Raw genomic sequence first — 11,907 nt, 5'->3', positions numbered from 1 at the left:
TGATGGAATCACAAGACTTTAAGCTTTCTAATGATGTGCTGCATGACCGTGTTGGTGACGATTTAATGCTTGCAATTCGAAAAACTTGTACCGTTTGGGGAACCGTGCTCTCAGAGAAGTTAATCTATAGAAAAAGTAGTCGTTAGTTTCAGCCCGTCAAAGCAAAGGTGTTAACTGGTGACCTCGTCACAGCCCATAGCTCTATGAACTGTACAGTAAGCACTTTAAACCAAGCTTCTCTTTTATGTGAACAGGTTTTAGATGCTGAAGAGGGGAAGCTACCCTTTATTCTTAAATGAAAAGTAAACATCTGGAGAAATAAACAATTTGTTTTACCTTCCTTATCCTGTTAATAATCTTGCAGCACTTGGGGGTTGGGAACCCCCAAGTGCTGCATGTTGTGCTACATGTTGTCTGATGCTGTATGGTGTTTGACTAGCCCAAGCCTTCAACTACTATTTGAATACACACGTTCATCTGTCACTTTCAAAATATAGACAACATAGTTTACACCAGCACAGTGCTGAACGCTACACGGTATAATTAAGTTAATATTGATTATCTTCAGCCCTTAGAGCATACATATAATAATGTGCATTTACAGTGAATTTTAGTAATCTGAGTAAATTCCTCTTTCAATATGTTTTTAATATGATGTCTTTTCACCTGTGGCACATGCCGCACAGTCTGTGAGCATACAATAAGGCCAGATACACACACACCACCCGTACCAATATACACACATACACAGCCAGTTAATTGGCAGCTCACTTATCAGTTGGGAGCCAGAGCACCATGGTTTACACAAGCACAAAGCAATCCAAAGGCCCAGATCACTGCAACACTACTGGCTCACATGACTCATAATGTACACACTGAGACATGAGAGAAAGAGAGAGAGAGAGAGAGGTACTGAGAGACAAGGAGAAAGAAAGAAAGTGGTACGGTACTCATTGCTCACCAACATGGCCCTGATCTGCCGTACATAACAAAGTTAAATGTAATCAAGAACATTACATTTCAATGGAAAAACAAGTCATTCATGACTTTTATCATCCTCTGTTGGTAGCCAGGGGGAACTGCAACAACAAGGGTCTCTGACCGACAGTATAAAAGTTGCATTTTCAGAGGAACAGAGTAGTAAACAGATTAGTTAGCAGATCAGAAAGGGAGTTTCAAAAGCCCCAAATGTAGCACATGGCCAGGTCATCACTGATGTCAACCACCTGCAGATAAATTATGCTCTGCCACAAAAGGCTCATCAAGAGTCCTGAAGGAACGGTTGTTTCTATGAAGGCAGATTGTGTGTGTGTGTGTGTGTGTGTGTGTGTGTGTGTGTGTGTGTGTGTGTGTGTGTGTGTGTGGACAGACAGCTAGAGGAGCCGCTGGTCTAGACCTCCCCTGTTTAGGTGGTTCCCAGGAGGCTCCTCCAGCATCTCCTCTTTCTACTTGCATTGTCTCGGACACTGAGTCGCCCTTATCGCCTCCTACTTTTCTTCCTTCTGACCCTCCTTTGCTTCTTCTTTCCCTTGTTGTCCCCTTCTCTCTCGCCTTCATCTTCTTCTTCTTCTCCTGTACATTACTGTACATATATGAGGGCTGTTTACATTTGCAGAACTGGCTTTGGGTGTGTTGCTCTTTTCCCCCCATTCTATTCTTTTCTCCTTTTCTTTTCCTTTACGCTTTCCTTTCTATAACCAGCTGGGTTGCTTAATCGTTGTAAAAGTCTTTAATGCCCTCCTGGGGAAACGCTACATTTTTGCCATGAAAATGAAGATAAGAGGAACAAAACATAATTCCAATTTATATTGGCTGTTGATAATGCTGTATCTGCCTGTGCTTGGCAGGGTCCACATTTATTAACATGCATTTTCTACATTTTCTGCTTTTGGTCTCCTTTTGTTTGTTTTTTGGTAAAAATAAAAATAAAAAAATAAACAGAAAATCAATTCTATCAAAAAGAACTGATTTTAAAAAATCTGGCAAAAAAAAAGGATCCCAATACATAAAGATTTTTTTTCATTCTCCCAGCCCTAGAGTGTGGCAGCAGCTGTGTGTGTAGCTGCTGGCTGCAGGACTTGTTTTGGTGTGTGGGCTAGCTGTGGGCCACGTGGGTCTGACCTGTGGTCAGAATGACTCCGGACACTCTGAAGGACTGTGTGTTTGCGTGGATACATCTGTGTGTACGAGAGAGAGAGAGAGAGAGAGAGAGAGAGAGACCGCCAGTGTTATGACAAGGCCCCCAGAGGCAGTGATAAGACAGAACATTTGCTCCTACTGTGCTGAGCGCTCTTTTCCAGGGTGTTAAGGCAACCTGGGCCAACAACACCGCCTGGCCTGCTTTTACAGCCGTACACAAACAGACACACACGCACGCGCTTTTGTCCCAACCAAGTGGCAATAAATGCAACTGTAGCTTGAAGCTGCCAAGCCCGCAGTCTCAGACCACCAATATTAAATCAAACAGTTAAGAGGTCAAGGGTCAAAGCTGCCTGACAAGATGGAACAATACACGGTCTCTCTAGACGGATCATAAAGAACTCTTTCACACTGACCTTTGACCCTTTGTGCACCTGCTGCCTGTGCAGTCAGACATCAAGTGGGGAAGAAAGCCTCATATTGTCACTGCTGGGTGAAAACCTTTTTATTTTTTTAACCATTGATTGACCTAAATAATTTCTGTTTATACAGGACCGCCGACTGTGACTACATCCTGTTTCCAGCAAAACAGAGCGAACGCAGAAAATGTAGAAAAAACCTGATATGTTCTTCTTTACAAATGAAATTAATGTCAGACTCACTGACTGACATGTGATGGGCACACAAATATATATATATACTGTATATATATATATATATATATATATATATATATATATATATATATATATATATATATATATATACACACACACACACACACACACACACACACACACAAAAACATCATCTGTCATATGTTGATAAAAACAACCTTGCATGATGACCATCAGATGTGTCCTTTAACCTGTTTTTATGGATGGAGAAGAAGGCTTGGACTGTTGGATTGTTGGGTTGCACTAGTTAAACATCCAGCGTCCGTAATAGGGAGCACGTCAGCCGTGAGTTAAGCCCTCACAAAGCTCCCTGGGAAGAGCTGGCAGAGTGGTAATTACTGCTAGAGCAAACAGTTGGACGTAGATTACGCTACTGTTAGCCAGGCTAATGTTTTTCTCGCCTCCCTCATACATGGAGTCATCAGCGCTGAGGTCAAGGGTGACACCGTTTACAACGGCGCTGAGTTAGGGAACCATAATTCACAATGAGGCCGTCCCCTGGGTAAATAGCAGGAATGGGTAATAACTCATCCACACACCAAACACAAACGGTGTTTCCTCTATAACCCTGCCAACTTCCCCCTTTGGTGTATCTGACCATGCACATGCACACACTCTGTCAACGCTGCAAGGATAGTCACAATGCAAACACATGCATTAATGCAAGGAAGCTAAAACCTTACACTAGAGCACAAAGAAAACAAATCCACAATGTATATGTCATGTTCAATTCTTGTTTTGGTCCCATGATAAAGACATTATTGAACCATTATGGAAAGTAAATGTTCAACTTCTTCAACCTTCCAAGACATGGAAGCAATCTTAAGGAGGTCCAATCAGGGCTGCTTTGACAAACTACACATATGAAAACGCCTGTGTTTAAAAGTGTTTAAAACTGTATTTTGTCCACCCCCTTGCAGATAAAATGCATGCTTATGGGTGTGAATGTTTGCAGTCATATGCAAGCCATATCATCGTGAGCATGAGAATCGTTGGCATCCGATACCTAATCAGTCACCATCTCGCCAGTTTAATATCTGTCAGTAGAATCAACCCAGTGTGAGTCAACCCGCTGATGCTGTTACTTTCCTCTTTTTCTTCTTCCAGCTTACTGTACGCTCTTCAAGTTTTACGCCTTTAACAGAAAAGAATATTTAAAAAAAAGAAATCACCCTGCAGATAATCATCAATGAACACCAAAATTTCCCAACATGTCTGCACTATCTTACACAGAATCTAGAATGAGTAATATGTGGTATTAATTTTAATTAAATTAATCAATGACAATGCTTGTTAGGGAGGGGAGAGAGAGAGAGAAGAGACAAGGGGAAGAAAAAGAAGGAGGAGGGGGAGCTTTGAATGAGTGAGAAAAGATAGAGGGAGAAAAGAAATGCATTCACACCTATCATCTAATTATACAACAACATTAATCCCATTAGGGCTGGAACTGATTGCCAGGGTCCGGACCCCGGCTGCTCCTGCCTGGGCCTGTTGTTATTGCGGTGGAGCCTCGGCTCCTGCCTGCTCCAGCCTGATAACAACTCTAATCACACTTGGCGATCTCTATCTGCACCGGAGATCAGGCCCCGCGGCTTATCAAAAGTTCACATCAAGCAAAAAGCAGAACAAAGACGCAGAAAAAACACAGGGGAAAGCCACCAAGGCGCTGCATGAGTCTTCTGTTTGTGTGAGAGTGTGTGCTTGGAATTTAGACGTGCTTGTGTGTTTCATTTCACTTTGGCTCACAAAGAATGAATTAATCTCTAAATTGTGCGTCCATAGAACAATCACATGACCTGGGCCTTGTCAGACTACTGATTAAAAAACAAACACAGTAACACATTCCTTTCGGCTGCAACACACTCAACTGAAGTCATTTCAGAAATCGGAAAACACCTCTTCAAAAAGCTATACGTTTTATAAAAGAAAGACAAAAAGTAGATAAGGAGGGGGAGGTCAGTGTGATGATTTCCTTGTCTGGACTCTGCAGGCGTCCCGGTTTGCTTTAGGCTGAGGGAGGCCGCTTATTATTCACGCTGACCTCTGAGCTCTAGCACAGATGTCATAAGAACCAAGCACACACACACACACACACACACACACACACACACACACACACACACACACACACACACACACACACACACAAAATCAGTAGTGTGGATCTGCAAGGCGTTCTCTATCTACCATCAGCAGGCCTCCTTATCAGCCCCAAACATCTTTCACAAAAGGGGTGGGGGAGCAGCAAAGCAGGATTGGCTGCCATTAAAAACACACCACAACACACTCATCTACCAGCTATATGTATTCCACACACTTTTTCCATGTAATTACAATGTGTCCTCCATCCTCCATCTGCACAACCTCTCTCTCTCTCTCTCTCCCTCTCTCCCTCTGATATCAGCAACAGCGATCACCGTCAAGTTTTATCATGTCTCCCATCTTAACCGCCAAAATATAAGCCCAGGGATCCAGCCTCAGTGAGCTGCCAGCCTGCCTCCTATCTCCCCATCATGGAGAGAAGCCTTATCAAGCTGAGAGATCACCAACCGTTGGGGAGGATGACGCACAAAGAGACACAGACAAATATCTATCTGCTACACAAACACCCGCTTCTCCTCTTCAACTATGGGGCCACTGAAAGCACTGGACCTAATCCATTGTTGCTGGGAGGAAAAAAACTGTTAAGATACCCATGCTAAGTTGGCTTAATGTGTCCCTTGCAGTTGGGTGTTTTTTGTTGTTAATTGTTGCTTTTATTAAGGTTTTTACCAAAGTTATTTCAGTTTAGAGATTTAGGGGAGGGAAGCTTTGCTCCCACAGCGCTACACAGTAAACTACCCAAGTACATAAATTGTGGGACTGGGCCTGGGTACAATGAAGAGTTCTGTTAAAAGAATAAGTCAACAAACTTATAATTTTGAACAGACATTGGATGCCAACCTTCAGTACTCCAGACAGTTTTTGATACTCCGTGGTACAGACACATTTTGGTAAATAACCAGCCCTTATCGCTTGTTTGTCTTGATGATGTACTGGAGGTTAGAGGTTCCCGCAAATGGCAGAAAGCACCTGTAGCCTTCACCTTATCAGAGAGCTACCAATTTTCTAAAAAAGCAAGTGTCATTTGTTTCAAACCCAATCCACATCTGTGAAAGAAAAGAATGTTTTTTTACAAGGTTGTAAAACTAACATTCTTTTCCTTCACAGTGCCTCGGCTGCCTCTCTACGTAACAGCTACAGGTGGCTTCAGATTAATACAATGATTAATTGTCTGAAACATGCTTTTCTGGGCTACACAGGGGGCTTCATTTGGAGACAAATGGAGTAGCAGTTTCTTTTTATTCTTGTACAGATTTGAAGTATAACATTTGCATTTTAATTCTTCAACCAATCAGCTCACTTGACGCACATTATCACACTACCAGTAATTGAGATTTTAGTGACGTGCACATCAGCTCCTCTACAAGTGGTTACCAGTACCACCCTTCTCTATGTGGGTTTGCAAAGACGTTTACTGTACGTGTCTCTCTGCAGAAGCATCATAGGAGCTTTACTTCTTTCCCTACTGTCGAATCAAAAATGCTCCCTCACGTTACTTCTCGGATGTTTGCTGCAATGGCTATCCATTCAGAACAGCTTCCTAGTTCCCTCCATTTTGCATTAATACATTTAATAAAGCTGTAGTGTTAGACAGTTAAAAAATTCCTTCATGTGTCCACATGAACTGTGTGTTGTCTTGTGCATTACATTGTGATGTTTGTATTGTACCATGTTGCTGTCTGCATAAATCCTTTCCAGGGAGTGCGTGTGGCGCGCTTGTATTAGCAGCGGCCTGGAGGCATGCTCCGAACGGTATTTTGTTGCCTTGTACATGTGTAATGACAATAAAGTTATCTATCTATCTATCTATCTATCTATCTATCTATTTAATCTGCAGTCCATCGTTGGTGGTTAGCTAGCACCTAAAGTGGCTAATATTCACGGGAGAAAAATGCCTTCCAGAGGGTTCTGCGGAGTGGGGGGGGGGGGGGGGGGGGGGGGGGGGGGGGGGGGGGGGGGGGGGGGGGGGGGCTTTAACTGTGACACTGCTGCAGGAAGAGTTGAGTTGAGTTAGCATTTACAGCAGATGAACACCAAAACACACTTATTTATGAAGAGCTAAGAAGAGAAGAAGAAAAGAATGACTAATTACAATAACTAAACAACCAACAGCGTTACCCTTATAATGGAACACTATCAAACTACATCAATGTGTGTTGCAAATCATTTTTAGAAAGAAAGTTATAGGTGTAATACTGTGATGGTGAAACTCAACCCGACAACACTGACCTGACTGGAATTTGTCATATCAGCGACAGAAAGCAGCATGCTCAAAACAACATGGTGGACATTAGGATTGCACGATGAGTAAAATATGTGAAAAGGAAATCATCTTAAACATGAACATTGAATTGAATATAAAAGCCACCTATAGAAAAGAATGACAGATACATTTAAAGTGTAGTTTTCTACTGACATTTTCCTTCAACTAACACAAAAAAAATCTCTGAATCTCTGAGTGTCTCATATGTCACTGCCTTTTGTGATTTGTATAGTAAGACAGCGGATATGGTGATGGCGATAAAAAAAATTTAAAAAACGATATGCTGTGCAGCCCTAGTGAACACACTGCACTAGCAAGTAATAAGAGTGGTAGTAGTGGTAACACCAGCAGCCCCCACCTCGTCTGAACCCCCACACACCCCAGTTGAACAAAGTCCTTATCACTCCTCACTCTTTTCTATCAAAATGTCTGCCAAATCACAAGAGAGTCACGGGGCTGAGAGCCTGGCTGGCCTCAACTGCAGCCGGGGCCTTGTGCACAGGGAAGCATAGTGGACCAGAAGCACTGATAAAGACGGCCATAACGCCCCTGAGAGGCACACATGCACACGCACACACACACACACACACACACACCAAGTCTAGCCTGGGTTTATCAGCCTCAGGGTCTGGGATACATCTCCAGACCTTGCTGCTGGCTTTACTGTACATAGGTGCCTGCTGGGAGTCCACATCTGATAGGCCTCTTTAAGGAAACCTTTGAAAAACTAGGAAGTAACAGACCACGTGGACTACTTGCAGTGGCACACCAGAGAACCTCACCAAGACAAATCCGTAATGGCAACTCAGCAAATGTGCTTGATCACAAGAGATGGCGTCAATGAGTTCAGTACTATTAGGGGACAACTTATAGTAGAAAGTGAGCAGCAGACAATAACTGTAGCTGCATCTAGCAGTGAGTAAGTAAGAAACCTCTATTTATGTAGCACCTTGCACAGACAAGAGGGGTAACAAAGTGCTTTACAGGAGTAGTAAGGAATGAACTCCTTATGGTCATGGGCAGTGAGCAACCAAGAGCATTACGTTTGTTGGTTCAGGTTAGCTAGCTTATGCTAATGATTAAACAGTTAGCCCGAATACATTCTCACTATGGTCTGATGATGATGACGTTCCAAAGTGGCACTATATTTATTACATGTATATAACGTCTTTCTGTGTCCCAATCCCCGAAACGAAAAAAATCATATTTTTCCTTTAACCTGCAGAGCTGGATTGTTTCGATGCGTGACACCCAGTGTTGAAGATATCATGCCTTCTTTCATATGTAATGAAACTAGATGACACTGGGCTTGTGGTGCTAAAGCGCCAAAAAAATACATGAGCAAAACTCAACAGCAAAGTCTTTTTCCATAAATCATGACCTGGTGAGCTGTAACGCTAGCTAGCTCAGGTGAGCTAGTAGTCACTGTAACAGTATCAGCTCAGCAGAGGAGGACCAGCATCTCTAACATTAGTATGCTTCCATATGCGGTGGGATGTGGTTGGCGAATGAAGTCAGGAAGAAAGAAAATAGTTCCTACATAAAACTGCTCACAAGCAACCAGGTATGTGGATTATTCTGAGTAACTGGGTCATGATTTATGGAAAGAGGCATTGCTGTTGAATTTTTTAAAATGTCCAGGCACTTTGAGCACAACTATATCCTGTTGGAGAGAAGAGCAACCTCTCTACGGCCCATATCTCCAACACTGGGCAACTCACAATTAAACTATCTAGATTGATAAATAGCAAGCTATTGTGTATTTGGATTTGTGGGTAAACGGTCACTTTAAACAACAATATGTTGTGTGTTTGTGTGTTTGTGTGTGTGCTGCCTGTCATTTACACTCAACAACAACAACTATCAAACTACTTGTTAGTTGCCTGGTATTAAAGTGAGACAATCCCCTAGATCATCAATGTAGAGGGGCCCCTTCACTCCGTTAGTGGTTTTGAGCAGCAAGACACGGCTAACTCTCTATTTTGTTCCACAGAGTGTTGCCTTCTGTGGTAGAGCAATAAAGATACAAAAAGCTGGAAAACAACGAGCCTATTAATCAGACAACCTTTCCTTTTGTAACTTGACCAACTCACAGAATTATCTTAATTAGATGCGTAGCTGACAAAATGAAGTGACAAAAACCTTGCACCTTGCTTTTTGAGACAAAGTATTGTTCATTCCCAGTTTGCAGGTACAGGTGTACTGTAACTTGTAAGAAACATAGTAGGGGTGGGGGAGAGGGACAAAATCAATACAGCATAGTATCTGGATATTTTTTCCATGGCAATACTGTATTGATCCATAGACTCCAAGTATAGATCTATTAATATATAATATATAATATGTGTTGGTCAGTTTCTCCCTTTTTGCAGCAATAACATTTTAAGTGAGATGAACAAACAGAGAAATGTTTCTTTTTAGATAAAACAAAGTTTCCTTTCGGGGACATCATTTGAAATTGGAAAACAAACGGTTATAAATTGCAATAAATCGCAGAATATTGCAATAGGCTTAAAACGGCAATATTGTTTTGTGACTTAAGTATCGTATTAGTATTGTATCGTTACATAAGTATCGTGGTGATATAGTATCGCAACAAGCAGGACATGAACTTAACTTTTTTGACCACCGTTCACTTTTTACAGCCACCTTTTTGCCTCATAAAAGGTGAAAAACAGGAATTGATGTGTCTCTACGAGCCTACCGGTGGACATTGCACCGTCATCAAGTACTACAGCACGGGGCCGGGCTGGGAAACACAATCATACTGTTTGATAAAGTACTTACTGGACTTTAACTTATCATTGCACCTTCAATAATGTAGTTGTCCTCAATTTAGGTCGTCCTGTACATCTCATCTGCAGTTTTTCCTGTATCCACTGGGTGTGATTGTGTGTGTGAGCTTTAGTCATGGGGGTAGCTGAGCAGCCCCCCTCACTGCAGCGAGCCGACATGATTGAAACAGCAGCAACTTTCAGCGTCTTTATAGTAAAAAAAACTTTACAGCGTACACTGATGTTAAAATGTATACAGGTTGGCAGGACGTCTTTCGCTGTACATTTTGTGACATTTTAGAGTCACAGGCGTTGCTTCTTCATATCAGAAACAAGGAAATGAAATGAACCCGTTCTCACTCTTGCTTGCTCAGTGGCTGCACGTGGGACTGCTGGGACTGTCGCCAGTATTGAAAATGCTAAAGGGGGCCCCGGCGATAGGGGGCCAGTAAGCAACTACAATACCTGCTTACTGAAAGTTACTCATCTGAATCAATCAATTCTCATAGGCTACCAGCCAACGTGGCAGGTAGACTGACAGTGTTTCCTGCCAATTGCAAAATTCACCCACAAATGGCGGATGAGCGGGTGTTAATTTCAGGCCCTGGAGACAAGTATTGTGATGGTATCGCATCATGACACAAGTATCGTGGTGATATGATATCGTGAGACAAGTATCGTGACGATAGTGTATTGCGACACAAGTATTGTGATGATATATAGAGACATAAGTATCGTGACACAAGTATCATGGTGATATGATACTGAGAGACAAGTATTGTGATGATATATTGTGATGATATATAGTGACATAAGGATCGGGACACAAGTATTGTGATAATATTGCATCGCAACATAAATATTGTGATGATATCGTATTGTGACATAAGCATTGTGATGATATCGTATTGTGGCGTAAGTATTGTGATGATATTGTGTCGTGACATATAAGCATTGTGATGATATCGTATTGTAACGTAAGTATTTTGATGATACCGTATCGTGACATAAGTTTCGTGATAATATTGTATTGTGAGGCCTCTGGTGATTCCCACCCTTACAACTTAGTGAAATAATAGTAATGCTTCTTCCTGCCTTTGACGTTTTGATCTCAACAAAGCTCACATTTGAGGTTTGCAGTACGAAAAAGGTTGCTCACTGTATGTGCCATCATCAGTTTTTGAAATTCAGTTAGGAAAACAGTCATGGATAATTCTGACTAAAATAAGATCAAATGCTCAGACTTGTAGTCGACTGAAACTTGACTAGACTAAAAAGAGTTTGAACTTGACTAAAACTAATAAAAACTCAAATGACAGCTTGACACAAAGACTAAAATTGAAACAGGACAACAAAAGCAACACTGGTTTGCAGCACTTAAAAAACGTTGATCGTTGCCATCGGATGTACTTTTTTCTAAAATCAGACATCTAAGAGAAAATAAACCACTGCCACCTGAGCGAGGATACTTAATCTGGTTATTTAGTCAGAAATGACAAATGATTATTTTCATATAGAACTGCAAGATGATCTCAAACCCTAACCCTCCAAATGTTGCTTTTAGACACCCGGTTTCTAGGAACACAGTGACACAATCGCTGATGACAAGATATAATTATTTGCTCAGTGAGATAACTTACCAAACAAACTGTACTGCTGATTTCATGTTTCCATTCCAGCTCTGGCTTCCAAATAGATAGGCCCCATTACATCTAGTCTGAGACTCTTCATCAGCTCAGTGGGCAAAATGCCTATCACAACATCATTAATATGCTTTATATCAACTTTGAACATCTCTCACCAGCGATAAACCTTCACACGTTTTATGAACAGGAAGAACTCGTCAAGCGCGGAGCCACTCGCCACACCAAAAAAAGGCCTTCCAAGCGGCCAGAAGATGCATTATTGAGTTAAAGGGATAGATGAAAAAAAGATCCAATTGTAAGAAGCT

At 41.8% G+C, this 11,907-nt stretch overlaps 2 protein-coding genes across 4 annotated transcripts in view; one reads left to right on the top strand and one right to left on the bottom strand.

The window, feature by feature from the left end:
• Positions 1-11,907, bottom strand: part of zfpm1 (zinc finger protein, FOG family member 1) — a 124,468-nt gene that overhangs the window by 111,790 nt on the left and 771 nt on the right. The window lies entirely within an intron of this gene.
• Positions 7,113-11,907, top strand: part of ces3 (carboxylesterase 3) — a 28,372-nt gene continuing 23,577 nt past the window's right edge. The window contains exons 1-2 of the mRNA XM_034878673.1: positions 7,113-7,116; positions 11,636-11,640. The gene's annotated coding sequence lies outside the window, so the exon portion shown is untranslated. The remainder of the gene's footprint in view (positions 7,117-11,635; positions 11,641-11,907) is intronic.

The sequence above is a fragment of the Etheostoma cragini genome, chromosome 8 (genome assembly GCF_013103735.1).
Source record: "Etheostoma cragini isolate CJK2018 chromosome 8, CSU_Ecrag_1.0, whole genome shotgun sequence".
NCBI lineage: Eukaryota > Metazoa > Chordata > Actinopteri > Perciformes > Percidae > Etheostoma > Etheostoma cragini.
The sequence above is the reverse complement of the archived record's forward strand: the minus strand, read 5'-3'. Positions and strand labels throughout refer to the sequence as shown.